This window comes from Lepisma saccharinum, chromosome 2 (genome assembly GCF_977018435.1).
Source record: "Lepisma saccharinum chromosome 2, izLepSacc3.1, whole genome shotgun sequence".
Classification (NCBI taxonomy): domain Eukaryota; kingdom Metazoa; phylum Arthropoda; class Insecta; order Zygentoma; family Lepismatidae; genus Lepisma; species Lepisma saccharinum.
This window is the reverse complement of record NC_139230.1, coordinates 7,548,468-7,566,222: the sequence shown is the minus strand read 5'-3', so window position 1 is coordinate 7,566,222 and position 17,755 is coordinate 7,548,468. Positions and strand designations below refer to the sequence as shown.

General features: G+C 40.5%; 2 protein-coding genes across 6 annotated transcripts in view; one reads left to right on the top strand and one right to left on the bottom strand.

Annotated features, from left to right (window-relative positions):
- eIF2D (eukaryotic translation initiation factor 2D) overlaps window positions 1-17,755 on the top strand; it is a 135,390-nt gene that overhangs the window by 74,527 nt on the left and 43,108 nt on the right. The gene's annotated exons all lie outside the window — the stretch shown is intronic.
- Window positions 1-17,755, bottom strand: part of LOC145983899 (N-fatty-acyl-amino acid synthase/hydrolase PM20D1-like) — a 53,211-nt gene that overhangs the window by 34,599 nt on the left and 857 nt on the right. Inside the window, exon 1 of one of the 5 annotated variants that reach the window (XM_083117005.1) lies at window positions 11,030-11,132. The exons of 1 other annotated variant lie outside the window; for it this stretch is intronic. The gene's annotated coding sequence lies outside the window, so the exon portion shown is untranslated. Of the gene's footprint in view, window positions 1-3,766; window positions 3,895-10,803; window positions 10,920-11,029; window positions 11,133-17,755 lie in introns of those variants that run through there. 3 more of the 5 variants (XM_083117007.1, XM_083117006.1, XM_083117009.1) reach the window with 3 other exon arrangements.

The window sequence follows — 17,755 nt, the reverse complement described above, 5'->3', positions numbered from 1 at the left end:
ACAGCAGTTAGTTGGGATATATAGAGATCAGGATAGCATGGTAACGCTATCACCTTGTAATCAAGGGGTCCCGGGTTCGATACCCGGTGGAGGCACATAGTGGTTCGGATCCCATTTAAATCTGCAGGTCTAGTCCCGATTTAACCTTTCTGTGCATAAAGTGGACTTTAAAAAAAACAGTTATGGACCACCCTGTATATTTTTTGTTAGTTTCTAAAAGTAAAATAATAACAACAATAATAAATAAAGTTCGCAAATCAAGACGAGAACGCTATTATAATAATCAGGACACGTCCTAAAACGAGACTCTCAATCAAAACGTTGCATAGTTGGAAATGGAGAGGAAGTACAGACGGGATCAAATGAAATGTACTTCCCTTTTCCTACCAACTCAGAAGCGAGTTGGAAACTCTGCATTGCTCCTGTATAGATAAGAAAGTGGGGGAGGGCAGTAGCAGACAAGGCCAGCACGCAAACTTGTGTCCAGCAAGTTTTCTGTTGGAGTCTTGGCAGTTTGTGGAAGGATTTTGTGTTCCTATCCCCCCGCCTCTCTCTCTCTCTCTCTCTCTCTCTCTCTCTCTCTCTCTCTCTCTCTCTCTCTCTCTCTCTCTCTCTCTCTCTCTCTCTCCCTCCTTGTGTTTGTGTGTGTATTCGTGTGCGTGTGTGTGTGCGCGCGCCGACACCTGTTTCATTTTTAAGTTTGACGTATTTTATTGCATTGACTAATTGCTGTTGTGACTGGGTATGAACCAGGTTAGCAATGGAGACATAATGAAGGATCAAATATACAAAAATTCATGGCATAAGTAGTTAGTAGTAGTAAAGGTAAGGTAAAGTTCGTCGTCCGTATACGAGTAGAACCGTGCCATGAAGGCACATTTAGGGGATGTGGCAGTAGGGCGCCGCATATTCTCGAGTTCGGCCATTTTGGAGGTCAATGATCAGCATCACGCTCCAGCCGTTTTTACTCCCCAGGGATGTAGTAGAAACGAGAAAATAAAAATGTTTTACATTTCGCGTTTGTGACAGTATTCTTTGGATATTGTCTTGGAAGTGTCTGTTAACATCCTAACCCGCAATTTTGTTTAAGGATAAAACTGGCTGAAGGCCGCGAGTGTTCCTGAGAAGTAATGAGCATATCACATAATGCGCAATAGTTTGGCTTTTTTGAAATAATAATAATAATAAAAACAAAATATAGAAATCAATTCTACGAATGCTTACGTCGTTGTGACCATGGAGTGCATTTTGCACACTAACGAGGATCTGGCGTCTAGACATAAGGTCAGTATAATGGTCTGTGGGGTTTGGATTGTGTCCCATCCATCTACGTTTGTAGTTGTCCTTTCACAACTTTCATCATAACACACCTTTCATTACCCAAAAGTGGAAGAAAAGCGAAATAAAATAAATAAGTCAATCGGTTATTGTGTCCCTGCGTTTTTCAATTTATCACCATGACTTAAAATTGATGTTTCACTGATGTAATGCATCACTATAATCATGTGAATTATTTTCCGTCATCATCGTGTGCTTAATCATTCCTTAAAGCATAGATTCTAACGCTGTTGTCCTTAGTGTAATTGATCTTATTGTGTGGAAGTCTTGATGTAGGTGGAATGGTTAAGAATAAATCTCAATTGATTGTTCGAAATTTAAAATATAATAACTCCGAGGTGACGCATATTAACTGTTCTTAATTCGATGACAAAGAACGATTTTTCCTATACATTAAAAAGGATTCCGGCCTCCGTGGTAGAGTGGTTGCTTGCTTAATGACCGGCCTTGGCATTGTGTTCATTCGGTGTTCATTGTGAGTGTCGCTTCATTAATTTCATCATTTAATCGACCATCCTCATCGTCGCGTTTAGCCAAAAGTGGCACCAGAAGCGAATTAAAATAAAGCAAATCATCAATCAATAGAACATAGGATCTCCGGTTTCATAGAGCAGTATGCAAAGAACTCAGTCATGAAGGCCCTCAAAATTGAAATAATAATTGCAACAGAAAACCTGATATTAGAGTATTTTAAGAGTTTAGGCATATTAAAAATTCACGTCAACCAACAACAATTTCACCTGTATTGTGTGATATATGGTTCTGCCCTAACAATTGATTGATTGATTTGCTTTTATTTCACTTAGCTTTTTGTGCCACTTTTGGCTAATTTGCGAAGATGGGGAAGAGTGATGATATAATGAAATTGATGAATGGACACTCGGAAACATCCATGCCCAGGCCGGGATTCAAACCCGGGACACCTGGTCTTGTGTATGGGACCGGTGGCCATCCACCGTCGTGAGGAAATTGGGGAGCTACAAATGAATAGCGTGACGCGGTCACGGAAACCTACAACGACTGAAGACTTGTCTTGCTGACCACACGTCACCCCATAATTCCCACCTCGGCAGGTGGAAGTGAGGCCGGCAGTCGGTAGGTAGGACCTGGCCCTCACGGACTGTTGCGCCACGGGTTATTATTATTATTACCATCTTCAAATAAAGTGTATATTTCTACGCATAATCGTCGCACCCTGGAAGAGAGAGGAGAGGGGAGGGGGGAAGGAACACAAAATCCTTCTACAAACTGCCAAGACTCCAACAAAAAGCTTGCTGGACACAAGTTTGCGTGCTGGCCTTGTCTGCTACTGCCCTCCCCCACTTTCTTATCTATACAGGAGCAATGCAGAGTTTCCAACTCGCTTCTGAGTTGGTAGGAAAAGGGAAGTACATTTTATTTGATACCGTCTGTACATTTTCGTTAATAAGAATCTTGCTTATATTGCACCCACGATTTCGAAATAGACTGATCTTAAACTGGCATAGCAATTCAGTTTATTCTCTGCAGAACTCGTATGGTAAAACAACTCTGCTTCTTCGTATGAAGACTGCCAAGCCTGGTGTTGCTTGACGTGAGGTCAAGGACCAACTCTGTTATCTTCATGATGCAGGCTCAACGCCGAATTTCTGACACGCTTTCGGAAATCAAACTCGTTAAAATGAACAGCAGTCTAAGAGTATCTAAAGGAACCAATGATAATATACAGATTTTAAAAACTGATTTAGAGGCGCGTAAGTAAGTTATTTTGTAGCTGCACACTCAGAAGTTGAATTTGAGTTCTTTTAGTCCACTTTATGCACAGATAGGCTAATCAGGACTAAACCTCCAGTTTAAAGTTGGATCCGAACCATTATGCGCTTCTACCGCTGTAGAGTAAATGGACCAAAAATGTTACGTTAAAATTAAGTACATCTAAATCTTCAATTGTTGATTTCTTCGTTTCGGACTGATAAAAATTCTAACGAAGAACCACAAGCTTTGATTTTATATTTGTTATTTTGTGTCGTTCTTCTGCAACTTTTGGTTAATCTCGACGATGAGGATGAGTGATACGGTAATCTTATGAAATTGATGAAGGGATACTAACAAAGAACACCCATGCCAGCCCGGGATTCGAACCCGGAACTTATAACGTTTATCCGCCATGGAGGTAGTCCCACTAGCTTTGAGGAAATATCAGTATTTTAAATTTTAACTCTAGAAGAAACCGAAAGTACAACCGGAATTCTAAACACAAAAGCTTTTAAAAATACTACCGTTAGACGTTTTAACTTTTACCGTCATTGTCTCTTTCTTGAAAGTGAAATTTGCACTCTCATTAACCTAATCCATTCTACACATGAAATGGAGGCACATAAATTTTACGCTTAAAACAAGAGTAATATAAACTAGCAAGAAACAATCCTTGGAAAACAATACCATGTACCTGCCTGAACTTTGGACTTCTTGTGTTATACAATCTACACCCGCAAGCAAAACATGTCGTACTTTCTCACCAAAATATTCCCCGAAGCACTTAAAGAAGAATGAATTGCAATCACACTGTTACCTAAGCTATTTTCCACTTCATTATCAGAATGCTTATCTCATTGGAGCAAGGTTAAGACTCATTCGAATTGATATAAAAAAGGAACTGGATAAGTGACGATGGCATTTGCCTTCTATGATGTACAGTAACGGAAAAAGTATTCAACAAACAGTAAAATCACAGGTCTGTCGTACGTTCGATCCTCACCACCGGCAAAAATAAATGTCTTGAAGACGAGAGAAGACGTGCTCCCTCGAAATGTAGTGATAGAATAAGTATAGTTAAAAGGAGGCAATGGATGATGTGAAATTAGCGTGCAATGCAGGGGGAATTACTTATCAACAGGCAGAGGACTCAGAAATGTTTTCCTTATGGTAGTTAGAGAAAAACCTGATAGTCAGGAGATCCTGGACTCTAACCCTCATCGAACTGTTCCCATTAGTGTTTGCGGATGGAGTGAACTATCAATATATTGGGACTCCCCGATAGCAAAGTGGTAACGTAATCAAGGGGTTCCGGGTTTGCTACCCCGTGGAGAAGGCACATAGTGGTTCGAATCCCATTTTAAACTCTAGGCACAGTCTCGATTAGCTTATCTGTGCATAAAAAAACCTCAAAATGAACTTTGAATATCTAGTATAAAAATTACCCGTTGTTGGAGTAGACAGAAAAAGAAACGCATGAAAACAACCTGCGGTGCCTGTTCTGAGTATCCCTACGATAAGCCCCTGCACACAAACGTTGAGAGGAAAGTCAGACATTTCTCTGCTGAGTAATTCCAACTCTCGACATCCTTAACGTTTCACATGTGAATGTTGTTCTACACAGGCACGTAGCCAAGGAGGGCGGCTCGGGGTGGGGGGTGGAGCCCCCTCCCCGAAATCCTACGAATATCTAATTTAAATAGTGTAGCTATAGTGGTAATTAATTTTACTTCCTTAGCAGGATTAAATGTATTACATAATAAGTTGTAATATACTGAGAAATTCATATTCAGGGCTTCAACCCACACAGCACACAAATGTCCAAAAGATATCCACTGGATATCTTTTGGATATTTGTGTCGGAAGTTCTGGATATATAATAGATATCCGGGAATGTCCAAAACATCTGCTGGATATCCATTTGTCCGCATAAGTGATATCCCGGAGATATCCAGAAATGGATATGTTTTGGACATTTTGAATCACTTTCGACATTTTTTGGACATCAAGTGGGACGTAATCTGTACATTATGCTTTGATTTAGACATTTTTTGTACATACTTTGGATATTGTATGGACAAGAAAAGTACAATTTTTGGACTACATAGTCCATTTGGATCTCATCTGGATATTATTTCGATATGAAAAGATGCATGCAACAGTCAACCACCAATGTTTGTTGTTAATTTTCTTGTTTCGTCTTGAAATAGGCACTAGTCAAGTTGGATAGTTCAATGAACTAACCGCTCTGTAACTACGCACTGGTAATGAACAGGCTATAGCTTCTGATTATATAGTCATGAATCAAAAGGGTTGGTCATGGGAGATTGTCACGGTATTCAGTGACATGTAAATCACAGTTCAATATTTTTCATTATGTATCATTAACCATAATATGACTTATGTAAGACGTGAGATTTGGTTTTATCATTTGAATAGTTCGTAAGTGTCTGTTGTGAAAATGACATTCGTGCAAGACAACGAGAGTTGGGCCCGACCCTGTGGCCGAGTGGTTAGCACATCGCGCTGCGACGCCAAGGGTACCGGGTTCGAATCCCGGTCGGGTTTGGTTATTTGTGAATGTTCATTCATCAATTTCATCATTTCATCACTCATCCCCAGCTTCGCAAATTAGCCAAGAGGCACAAAACGCGAAGTAAAATAAACTAAATCAATCAATCAAAAACGAGAGTTGGGGGACAGGTTCTCAGTCACGACAACGATCGTCAACAAGGTTCATTCCTTACGTTGCACCTGTACGAATATCGACCTTATGGAATATCTCAGTTTCCCGTCGGCGGATCTCCACGAAATTTGGACAACCGAAGCGGCACGTTATAAATGATATCCGGATTTAATTTCAAGGAGATCAACTGAGTATCCACGACGTAAGGGTGATTTTTTTTATAGGCGATTCATAGGCCAACTATGGATTCCCAAGACAGACGCTAGTGAGGCGAGGACTTAATCCGCTGCACCTACCTGCAGACACGCCCTTGACCGCGTTTCAAACACAATAGAACCAAGGTACATGTACCCCGCTGGAACACAAGCGACGCTCCTTTTAGCGTCTTCCCAACTGACATTTTTGAATCTGGTATAAAACTGTGAGGCTTCGAGTTTTCAACACAGTTTGTCACGATTTTTGTAGCGAGAGCACCTCTGCGCTAGACTCCCCTATACTTATTGTTTTCGTGGACTTAGTTTTTTTGCGAACCGTCAGCGAGTAACTGCCAGTGAGTTGATTCGCGTGTGCTTGATTCTGTGAGATCTTACACAGTGAATTGTTTTGCGAAAGAAGGACAATCAAGAACCATGGCAGGCTGAGAGGATAAGAGGAGAGAGGGATGTCGGATTCCCGAGTTCCGCAATGACGCTGCCACTACCAACTGGCGCGAAGCTACAGCCGAGCCAGCCGACGCCAACATCATACGCCAACATCATCCATTGCGATCGCCCAACCAGAGAATATCCAGCCGACGCCCGAGATGAGACGACGCTCGAGATGAGAATGTCCAGCCAACGCTCGAGATGAGAATGTCCAGCCAACGCTCGAGATGAGAATGTCCAGCCAACGCTCGAGATGAGAATGTCTAGCCAACGCTTGAGATGAGAATGTCCAGCCAACGATCGAGATGAGAATGTCCAGCCAACGATCGAGATGAGAATGTCCAGCCAACGATCGAGATGAGAATTTCCAACCAACGCTCGAGATGAGAATGTCCAGCCAACGATCGAGATGAGAATGTCCAGCCAACGCTCGAGATGAGAATGTCCAGCCAACGCTCGAGATGAGAATTTCCAACCAACGCTCGAGATGAGAATGTCCAGCCAACGATCGAGATGAGAATGTCCAGCCAACGCTCGAGATGAGAACGTCCAGCCAACGCTCGAGATGAGAACGTCCAGCCAACGCCCGAGATGAGAACGTCCAGCCAACGCCCGAGATGAGAACGTCCAGCCAACGCCCGAGATGAGAACGTCCAGCCGACGCCCGAGATGAGAACGTCCAGCCGACGCCCGAGATGAGAACGTCCAGCCGACGCCCGAGATGAGAACGCACAGCCGACGCTTGAGAGAAGGAGAGATACGCGACGTCGAGAGAAAGTGAAAATGCCAAATATCATCGCCACCGGCCTTCGTCGCGGTTAACATCCGAAGGATTTTTTTTTCTTCGCAATGGAACCTAGTGTGAATTCCCGTACCTAGGAAAGATGGACCATCCGACGATGTAGCAGAGTCTGGTAGAGTATTCTTCTGTCGATTCACATCCACGTACGAATGTATTGTTTTCTGTCAACGCCCTACCACAAAAGCCGAAATCACAATGACTTGCGATTCTCAACGTGACTCAGGAGTTCCGAACCTAACTGTCGTGTCTTGTAAGTATTTTGAGTAATTGGACCTCCCCCATGGCGCAGTGGTAGCGTCATTGCCTTGTAATCAAGGGGTCCCGGGTTCGATACCCGGTGGAAGCACAAGTGGTTCGGATTCCAATTTAAACTGTAGGTCCAGTCCCGATTAGCATAAAAAGGCCTTAAAACACCAACTCAAACTCAACTCAATTTTGAGTAATTGTTATATAATAGGTCGTTTCATGTTTAGATTTTCTTTTAATCTTTTAAATGTCAGTATTTTATGATAAAGCTCATTTATTGCGTTAAATTCCATTGTAACTTGTGAATGTGTGTTTCATTGTAATGAAATCAGCCGCCCAGTCGTTTCAATAACTTATCGAAAGTCGACTGTTTAGTCTTTTACTTTGTTGAATACGTATGTTGATTTGTGCAGGTCGTGCAAGTTGGTTGAGTTGGTGTTTAAAGTCTACTTTATGCACAGTGAGGCTAATTGGGACTGGACCTACAGTTTAAAGTGGGATCCGAACCACTATGTGCCTCCACCGGGTATCGAACCCGGGACCCCTTGATTACAAGGCGACGACGCTGCCACTGCGCCATCGAGGAGGCCAGGTCGTGCAAGTGAGGTATTCCAAATTGTGTATTGATATTGTAATTTTTGCTCGCACCGATGGTTAAATGATGTATTCCGGTAGCTGGAGCTTAATTAAGTATTGCATCACTCTGTAGAGGTGTAATTGTTTTCGAGGAACGAGAGAGGCTTGTTGTAATACCCCCGTCCGAGAAATTTGGTAAATGCCATGCTTGCGGTATAGATGCGTATGTTCATTTGAACGAAAGGTTCAACCACGCCGACATATTTTTCTGATAATTGTTTTTCCGAGGGCTGGCGCATATTGATAGTAATGAGCACAGAAGCAGAAAGATTAACGACCTAATTCATGTTAATGTTAAACAAAAAGGAAGAGTACATTGATTATATACGAGCCTTGTATGTGTACTTTCATGTTGAAATACTCCACGTGAATGAATGAGTGAGAGAATGAGTCAGGGGAACCTGTATGGTGTTTGTTTTGTAAATATTTTGATTCCAATATATTCATATTTTACTGTTCGTACGAGTTATTATTGATGTTTACAGGTACCAGGTGTATCAAGTACATACAATGCTATTTGCTGTGTTTTCTTTTAGTACCGACAGATGTCAGGTAAAATGCAAGGTGATATATTTCTAGGTATTTTATTCCCATTCCCGCATTGAAAGGATAGCGTTACCGTTCAGAACCCGAAATCAACCTGGATCGTTTGCTATTGCATAATTGGCACTTCCTGCCATTTTGTGCGGTGGTGTTATCTTTGGCCCCGCTGTTAGGGACAGCTGATATAACTTGACCCCGCGAACAGGACCACTGTTAGGGACTGTTATGATAAGATTCACTTTTATTCACTTCTTTAAATTTTCTTCTCATCCTTGTAGCTTAATGTTCACACATCTTTCGAAGCGTATTAAAACATAATTTTTCATTATATTTATAATCAAATATACCATTACTTGTGTTACGAAAACTTTAGTTTCTTTTATACATTTAGCCAGTGCCATCTAGCGACTGCAGCCCACACAGCACACAAATGTCCAAAAGACATCCATTGGATATCCCTTGGATATTTGGGTCGGAAGTTCTGGATATCCAATATACATCCATTGAACGCCCCTTGGATATCCATTTGTCCGCATACATGATATCCAGAAATGGATATGTTTTGGACATTTCCCGATCACTTCCAAGATAAAGCATGAGAAAGTATACACAACGGGAATACTATGACCATTTTCTAATATTCGAAACAGTTCTGGATAAGTTCTAGACATGTATTAGATATCCAGAATTGGATGTATTTTGGATATCCCGTTTTGGACAAGATCGGGATATGTTTTGGATATCCAGAATTGGATATGTTTTGGATATCCAGTTTTGGAAGAGATCTGGCGACGTATTGGATATTCGGAATTGGACAATGTTTCTGACAGCCAGTTCTATGGTCGAGTTTCAGATATCCAGTTCTGGATATCCAATAGACGTCCCAAGGTTATCCAGAATTGGATATCTAATGGACATCCAATGGATATCCATAATATCCATGGTTTTGATCTGGACATTGTGGATATCCAACGGATATCCATAATATCCATGGATCTGATCTGGACATTGTGGATATCTAATGGATAACCCTTGGGAGATTGGTGCTGTATGGGAACCCCCCATTTTTCGCCTTTAGATGGCGGCTGCTGATAAGGGATGATCCCCCCGAAATAAAATTCTGGCTACGAGACCGAACTAGAAAATCTTCACGTTCTAATTGCTATGGCAAAGGTTTTATGTACCCAGAGGACGAATTAACAAGTTTGAAGAATGATAGTTTAAAAATTACACCAATATTCTCTTTTCCTAGATCATCATATTGATGTACTGAAAGGTAAAATTATTTTACGTAATAAAAAGACTTCATTTCTTACCGTTACATCCCGAGAGACATTGATAAAAGCTGTTTTGTAAAGGAATATTCAAGTGATTTGTTCAAATCTGTTAGGGTTCATATGCGCACGCAGAACTTTTCTGTAGGGTTTCCAACTAAGAAACGGGTGTTCTAATGCATGCGAGGATCAGTTACTTCTTTTAGAAATGTGGCTCTAGTTGAATGATAAAAGTGCAAGATGCAAGCCAATGAAGTATCATTATGAAGTGGGCCAATTTGCTGGAAACTTAAAATATTCGGCAGTGGGTTATCAAAGATGAAGGATCTACAGGAAACTACTTTTACGGAAGGTGAAGCTACGCTCTTGACCTGATGTGTATCCGACCTCCGTGGCAGAGTGTTTAGCACAGCGCGCCACAACGCCAGGAGTCCCGGGTTCGAATCTCGGCCTGGGTGTTGTTTGTGATTATCCCTTCATCAATTTCATCATACATATCATCACTTATCCTCATCTTCGTGATTAGCCAAAAAGTGTAGAAAAGCCAAGTAAATACACCGAATCAGTCAATGATATGTAGACAGACGCATTAATTTATGTTGTACTAATCGTAAACCTGTGGACGCCAGTCACTCCGACGTCCGACCCTGAAATGTGCGGTTCAACCTTAAATGGCAAAGCGATACTACTGTCATGGGAAAAGACAGAAGCAAAGCGACACGTTTTCACACCCTCCCTACAGTCCTGATCTTATGGCCAGAAATTATTTTTGTTTCTTAGATTCAAGAAATTGACCGGTGATCTGTTCTCCAAAAATTGGAGTTTTCGAAAACTGAAAGGTGTCCGAGTAAACACTTTAAAAAATACATTAATTCGTATTTCCTCAATTCGCCTGCTTACCTTAATTTGCTGATTAACTTCACACCACGTTAACATGCAACACAGCTTAAAAATAAGACACAGACTGTCAAAAGCTAGCTGACTCATCACAAAATCGAAATACATGTAACGCAAAGCAGACGGGCATATCAGTGTGCCTTATTTAAAAGTGCAAAGTCTTCAGTATGACTAACTTGTATCACAAACACAGATAAAGTAAGAAAAATATTACGAAAGTAACAAATACCTTTGAAATTGCACGGTTCGCTCTAAGTGCAAGCACAACTCAACTGCAACTGAGCAAGGAAAGAATTCTCAACATTATGTAATGCGAGGTTTTTTAACGACATTCATATTGCTGTGAACGCCAAAGTTCTAGTGGGGCATTATCATGTCTCGGTCTTATCTTAAATTTTCTACAACCTTTCGCAGTTAGATCACTTCTCTGGCCCAAGAATATCTACACATGTGTGAATCAAGTAGTATAAAGAAGCAAATAATAATTAAAAATTAAATTAACACACATACACATGAGGTGATCGAACTTTGGACTTCAGCTTAAAGACGCTTATTAGACTTTTTCTTTTTATATATAAAATAATAATTTCATGTCTTATTTTTAATTTTCTTGGTTTATTATTCCTTTCAACTCTTTTCATTTTCAACAGGGTAGGCACTCAAACATTCTTGCCTTACCCGTGTTTCGAACCCGGATTCCCAAACCTGATTAATCATGTTTTCAGCTCTCGTCGACATAAAAGATTATGCTATATTACTATGAAACCTATTTGCCAAAGTCGCACATATACATCGCCTATACATTTTAAATTGTTTTCGTTTCACGAAGAACTATCATTGTCAAATAACCGATTGATTGATTTGCTTTTTTTTTTACATTGCTTCTTGTGCCACTTTTGGCTAATTTGCGAAGATGGGGATGAGTGATGCTATGATGAAATTGATGAATGGACACTCACAAACATCCATGCCCAGGCCAGGATTGAACCCGGAACCCCTGCCGTCATGGACGTCCGCAGGATTTTTTCCAGGGAGGGACAAGGAAGGTATTTTTTCCAGGGGGGGCAAACGAAGGCAAATCTTCCCCAAAAATAGTGTTGTTCCCTAAAAAACATTGCTTAAATTTGAATTTATGGTGTTCATGCTATAATTAACACATATTATTGTGGCTAAAATGAAATTATATGTGTGAAATACATATATTTTGGTTGACTTTCATTTTCCAGGGGGGGGCCACGGCCCCCCTTGCCCCCCCTTCCGGACGGCCATGCCTGCCGTCGCACCGCGATGTGCTAACCACTCCACCACGGACGGAGGCCGGCTTTGTGAATACCCGAAGTCACCGATACATGCTGTTCTTTTATTATATCCTTGAGTTCAACTCTATGCTATAGCCTGACAAGTTAAGTCCCGATATGCGCAGATCGCTGCGGAGCACTTCCTATTACGTCATACTCCCCACCACTCTTCTACTCACTGGTCTGGCGTTGAGAGTACCAGTGGTGCCAACTCAGCAAAATTAAGCTAATACAAATATGACGATTTTCATGCTACAGTGGCTCTCAGCGACAGACAAACCTGCAAACGAAACTGAAATCGATGCGGAGAATAGAGTGAAAGCATTGTGAACAATAAACACAAGGAAATTGTACTTAAAAATTCAAAGTGTACCTTATGTGAAACAGTATGCGATTGACACGAAATTTAGAAACGCGGGGCACACCATAATACGACTTCCGCCTTACCATGCAGACTTAAATCCCATTGAACTTGTGTGGGGGGGAAATCAAGGGTAAGGCAAGGGAATTCATTTCGGATTCACTGGACGCAAAGAAAGATTTGCTGGGAAAATTATGTAGTGAATATTCTGTACAGAAATGGATTAAATGTTGTGAACACGTGAAAAAAATTGAAGATTCTTACTTTGAAAAAGATGGACTTATGGACGAGCTTGTAGATGAACTGATAATTAGACTTGGTGAAGCCGATTCAGACACGGACACAGATTCATCGGTAGACACAGACTCGGATGAGTGGGAGAGTGAAACTGAAGAAGGAGAACAGGAAAACCTCAGTTCAATCGTTTATATATTTTTCATTTTTCTATCATTCTATTTGTTACATTTCTTATGCTGGTAAGAAATATCCCTAATATAACTTAATTCATTTAAGGTTTAAAGGGAAAATATCAAAATGTATTTAGAATTTAGCGTAATCAATAGGTAGCGTAGGTGAGGGGATACTAATTCATGTCTTTCACATTCAAATTTCGTTTAAAATTCTCAGACGATTCCTCTCCTTCCAGGTTTGCAACACTGCGAACGAACGTCGCCGCAGACAATGGGGTGGGGAAATGTGATGCGAGGTGCGCAAACAATGGATTGCAGCGTCTTGTTTTTAAACTTGTCAAGTTATAGAAAAGTAATGCGAACGAACACACACACACACACACACACACACACACACACACACAGAAAAGGAACCAAAAATATAGACTACCTAATGTAGAAATCACACGGGCACGCAGTGGCATTTTATGTTATAAGTTATTTTGAGATTTTGCAATTACCAGGTATTCTTTAGTTTATATTGCAACCACGTGTGAATGACCGACGGCAGGAGGGGGAACGTTTTTGCCACTCTGACACTCTGGGACTATCACAGGATGGTTTTTGCTGTTGCGTTAGCGTAGGTTGGCGAGAGCTGATTCCCAGAGGGGAAAAAGCAGGGTTTCTGAATAGGGAAAGAGAGGCTTTGCGCCAAAATAAAAGAATTAAGATGGTGATATTTTCCGACTCAATGTAATATTCCATTCAGTAGAACTACAAATTCTCGTTTCTTCGATTGTGAAATTGGACTCAATAGTCCTCTAGTTTTCGAAGTGTCAAACTTTCCCATAAAGACTATTTACTTTCATAGGTGCAATTTAGGGCGGGGGTGGGAGGCAATGGAGGTACTCACCCCCAATTTTTCATGTTTATTTATTTCTGTTAGCCTTCTGGAATCTTAAGACCAAAGTAATAAGATTTTATGATTTTCCAGATGTAACAGTTATATAGTGAAATAGTTGGGTCAAGGCTGCTAATTTTATGGAATGGAAAATTTATGATTCTGTCTCCCACCACCAAAGTAGCCCACAAGTTTTAATTCTCGCCCCCTGCAGCTGCAGGGTGATGTTTTCCAAACTTAGCTTCGGGTGTACAGACGCAATCGATCTCCTCCGAATCTAAACTTATATTATACGAGTGTGTCAGTTTGTGACACATTTTATGTGTGTATTGCTTTATTTACTCTGAATATTATTTATTTCGTGGATTAAATATATACAAAGAATTACATACGAAATAACCCCCACATAAAAAAACTGACATGATCCAATGGACATTTCCACTTTGACATGAAAAACGTTTTAAATCCATTCATTTTACAGATAATGACACAAACATGAGATGTGCAAAATATCTCGGCGATATTTGTTTCGGTTCTCGAGAAACACGCCTTCAAACACCGCTGAAATTCACCTACTACGTCACGGATTTGAAAACGTCCTCTCCACAGACAGGAGGTCCTCTGACGTCATCACTTAGAAATGCGTGCAGGCGGGACTTCTGCTCGTCCCGACAAGTTAGCATGAGCCGCGGAAGCGACAGAAAATTCACTTGTTACTGTGTAAAACAAGTATCTTACAACTTCCAGTGCAAAAATCTGTGCTCCATTTCTTGGAGATGAATTATGCCCTAGCAGTATAGTAGTATTTACTATAATTCAGCCACTCGGTAGAGGGTTTTCCCATTAGGGTGACAAAGCAAACCTTGGAACAGTCAATGGATGAACACGTAAACAGCCTTGTTCATTGCGAATACATAGGTTAGTTCTGACTGGCAAGAACTTAATATTATAGGAATGCCTTTTCTGGAATTACAGTTATTTTCGTCAAAATATTTTCTTCACAAATTTTAAGATAATACTTTTAGAACACACTGGTTTACACGCCAATTTCTGCAATATAAGAGGTGATACGGTATAAAAAGGTACGGTGAATTTTTTAATTTCCTGCAGTAAATGAAACTTTTCTTCAGTTAATATATATATATTGCAAATTTTTGTATTTAGCCTACTTTTACGTCGCTTTTCCGTCACTTTGTTTAACCGCAACGATGAGAACGCATGGTTAATTTATTATAATTTATTTATTAATTATCATCTCTAACATCACATTTCTTCCCATTTTTGCCTAATCGCTACAATGAAGATGAATAACTACAAGCTGTATTCGAAGTCGGGGTGCAGGAGTACATCCCCCCCCCCACACACACTCTACCACCAACTGCACAATCTAAGTATCACCCAACCTGCCATGATAAGAGACGAACTTTTTCTTCTGTCCCATCTCATTTCGAAAACGTTCACTTGTCCCATCTCCTTTTATGAGACGAGACGGAACATGCCTCGTCTCGTGAGCAACACTAACATTAACAATAGAAGCATCCCCCCTAGCTGTCCCCAAAGTCTCGAGCAAACATCTTCCCATGTAACAATTTCCAGCTCAATGAAATGTCACTCACAAGGAAACAGTCACGACCAGGTTGAGAGTCAAACCTGGAACAAGCGACTTCCTCAGATAAATCATGAATTTTGTGTATAATAATTACAACGCCAGTTCATTCCTGGTAATTCTGAATCTGCGGTTTCCCGACCCTGTGGCCGAGTGGTTAGCACATCGCGCTGCGACGCCAAGGGTCCCGGGTTCGAATCCCGGTCGGGCTTGGTTGTTTGTGAATGTCCATTCATCAATTTCATCATTTCATCACTCATCCCCATCTTCGCAAATTAGCCTAGAGGCACAAAACGCGACGTAAAATAAACTAAATCAATAAAAAAACAAACAATAAATGAATCTGCGGTTTGGTTTGCATATATAAACAGGAAAATATTTAGTTTTCGAGGGCTGTACCGTCGAAACGAGGAGTCAAAAAAATAATAATAATAAAAAAAAATATTGAGAGAGTTTTTTTTTTGTATTTATAATGATAAGCATCTGCATACGTTGTTAATTCTATTTTTCTAGACTTGAGACGAGAACGATAATTGCCCTCCCAAACCGAGACGGATGTTTATAAATTGAGACGAGACTATCAATGAGACATTTACAAATAAACACGAGACAGACATTTACAACTCTCAACGAGAACGAGACCAAGGCTGCCATGTCTCGTCTCGATAGGATCCTTAGTGGTGAAGTTGTGAACCAACTAATTAATGCGATCGGGGTAACGAGATGAGGCGGCTTTTTTCGCAGTACAAAATTCAAAATAATTATATCGTACCATTTCAGTATGGGATATTGTTATACACATGGGCGTATATATAGTTCACGGGGGGGGGGGAGGGATGGATCAACTTTTGGTATGATTAGGGTTGCTTTATTTCGTAAGTGAAAATCCAGGACACTGCTGGCCGGAAGCTTGTTGGGGAGCATGGGGGGGAGGGGATTTTGGACCCGACAAAGTTGTGTGTTTGTAGTCACGAAGTATTGATACTTTTCTGTTCATCTTGTGTCACTACGTTTTTAAGAACCAAATTTCTTTAATATGATTCGAGGGGGAAAAATAACTGATTTGATAGTCTCAATGCAGTTTCTTATCGCAGAAATTCCGAAACAATCAGGAAATTGCAGATATTAGTCTGCAGTCCCATCTGGTGTGTGGAATTACGAAATTTCCTTCCCATCCGTATCCCGTCCTATACGTCTCTTTAATTTAAGAGAATGAAATAAGTCCGAAGGAATTTTTTATGAACAAGCGGATAGAACAAGGAAACTGGTAATTTTAGTGAACCAAAAAAAGAGAGGGGCTGGACCCGTTGAATCCCCCTTAAATACGCCCATGGTTATACACATTATTTCCTTGTAATAATTATACAAAAACTAAGTATAGATATCTACTGTGCAACTAATGTAATCTTCTCAGTGTATTTTCTCTTATCTGCACAAAAATGTTTGATCATAATTTGAGCAACAGAAATGGAACACACACTGAAATTGCTTTATGGAAAAGAAAGTTAAATAGGCTTTATAAATAAAGTGAAGAATGTGAAAATTCCTACTTTGCACTACATAGGTTACGGTAAATATCGATAAATATAAGTTTAAAAAATATTTTTGAGTGTCTGGTCAGCAACCAATTTTATAAGCAATATTTTTCGCATGGCCTGAGAACAAACACGCAGCTGAACCCTTTCATTTATCTTGCACGTGAGCAGCACGGATATTTCATAGAAGAATGATCATTACAAAGCAAAGCTTTCCTTTCTCCTATCGCTCCTTCTTCCATTATTTAAATCGGTACAGATTTGTAAAACTGCTGCACGTGTTCGCTCACCGTGGGCTACCCATCTGGAACTAGACGCTCGAAGCAGACGACAAACGAGCTCTCCCTAAGGAGTGACGTAGTAACATGGCGGCGGCGTGTTTTCAGCGCAACGCTAGCCTCCCAACTTTGAAAGTCTCGTTTCTGCCTTAAACTGGACGCAGAGAAACGCGAGAACTTGCAGGGGTCATTTTTCCAGGGTGTAGTTTTTAAAATTGTTGTAAAAAAAATGAGTGGAAATGTCCATTAATGAAATACTATATTTGAGGCAATAAAGGAGTGTTTTTTTCAGTGGCTCGAAAACAAGTTTCTTTAAAAATAATAATAATATCTTCCAGTAACTGAACGTTGGCTTGTCGCCAAAAGATTCCAAATAAATACGTAGACTGTCAATACGTTATCGGCAGCGAAAACGTAGGGGGGTAGAAGCCCTGAAGAATAATTTCTCAGTGTATTACAACTTATTATAAAAGATGTTTATCCTCCTAAGGAATGAAAATTATTACCACTATACACTATTTATACAAGACATTTGTAGGTTTTTTGGAGGGACTTCAGCCCCCCGAGCCCTCCCCCTGGCTATATGA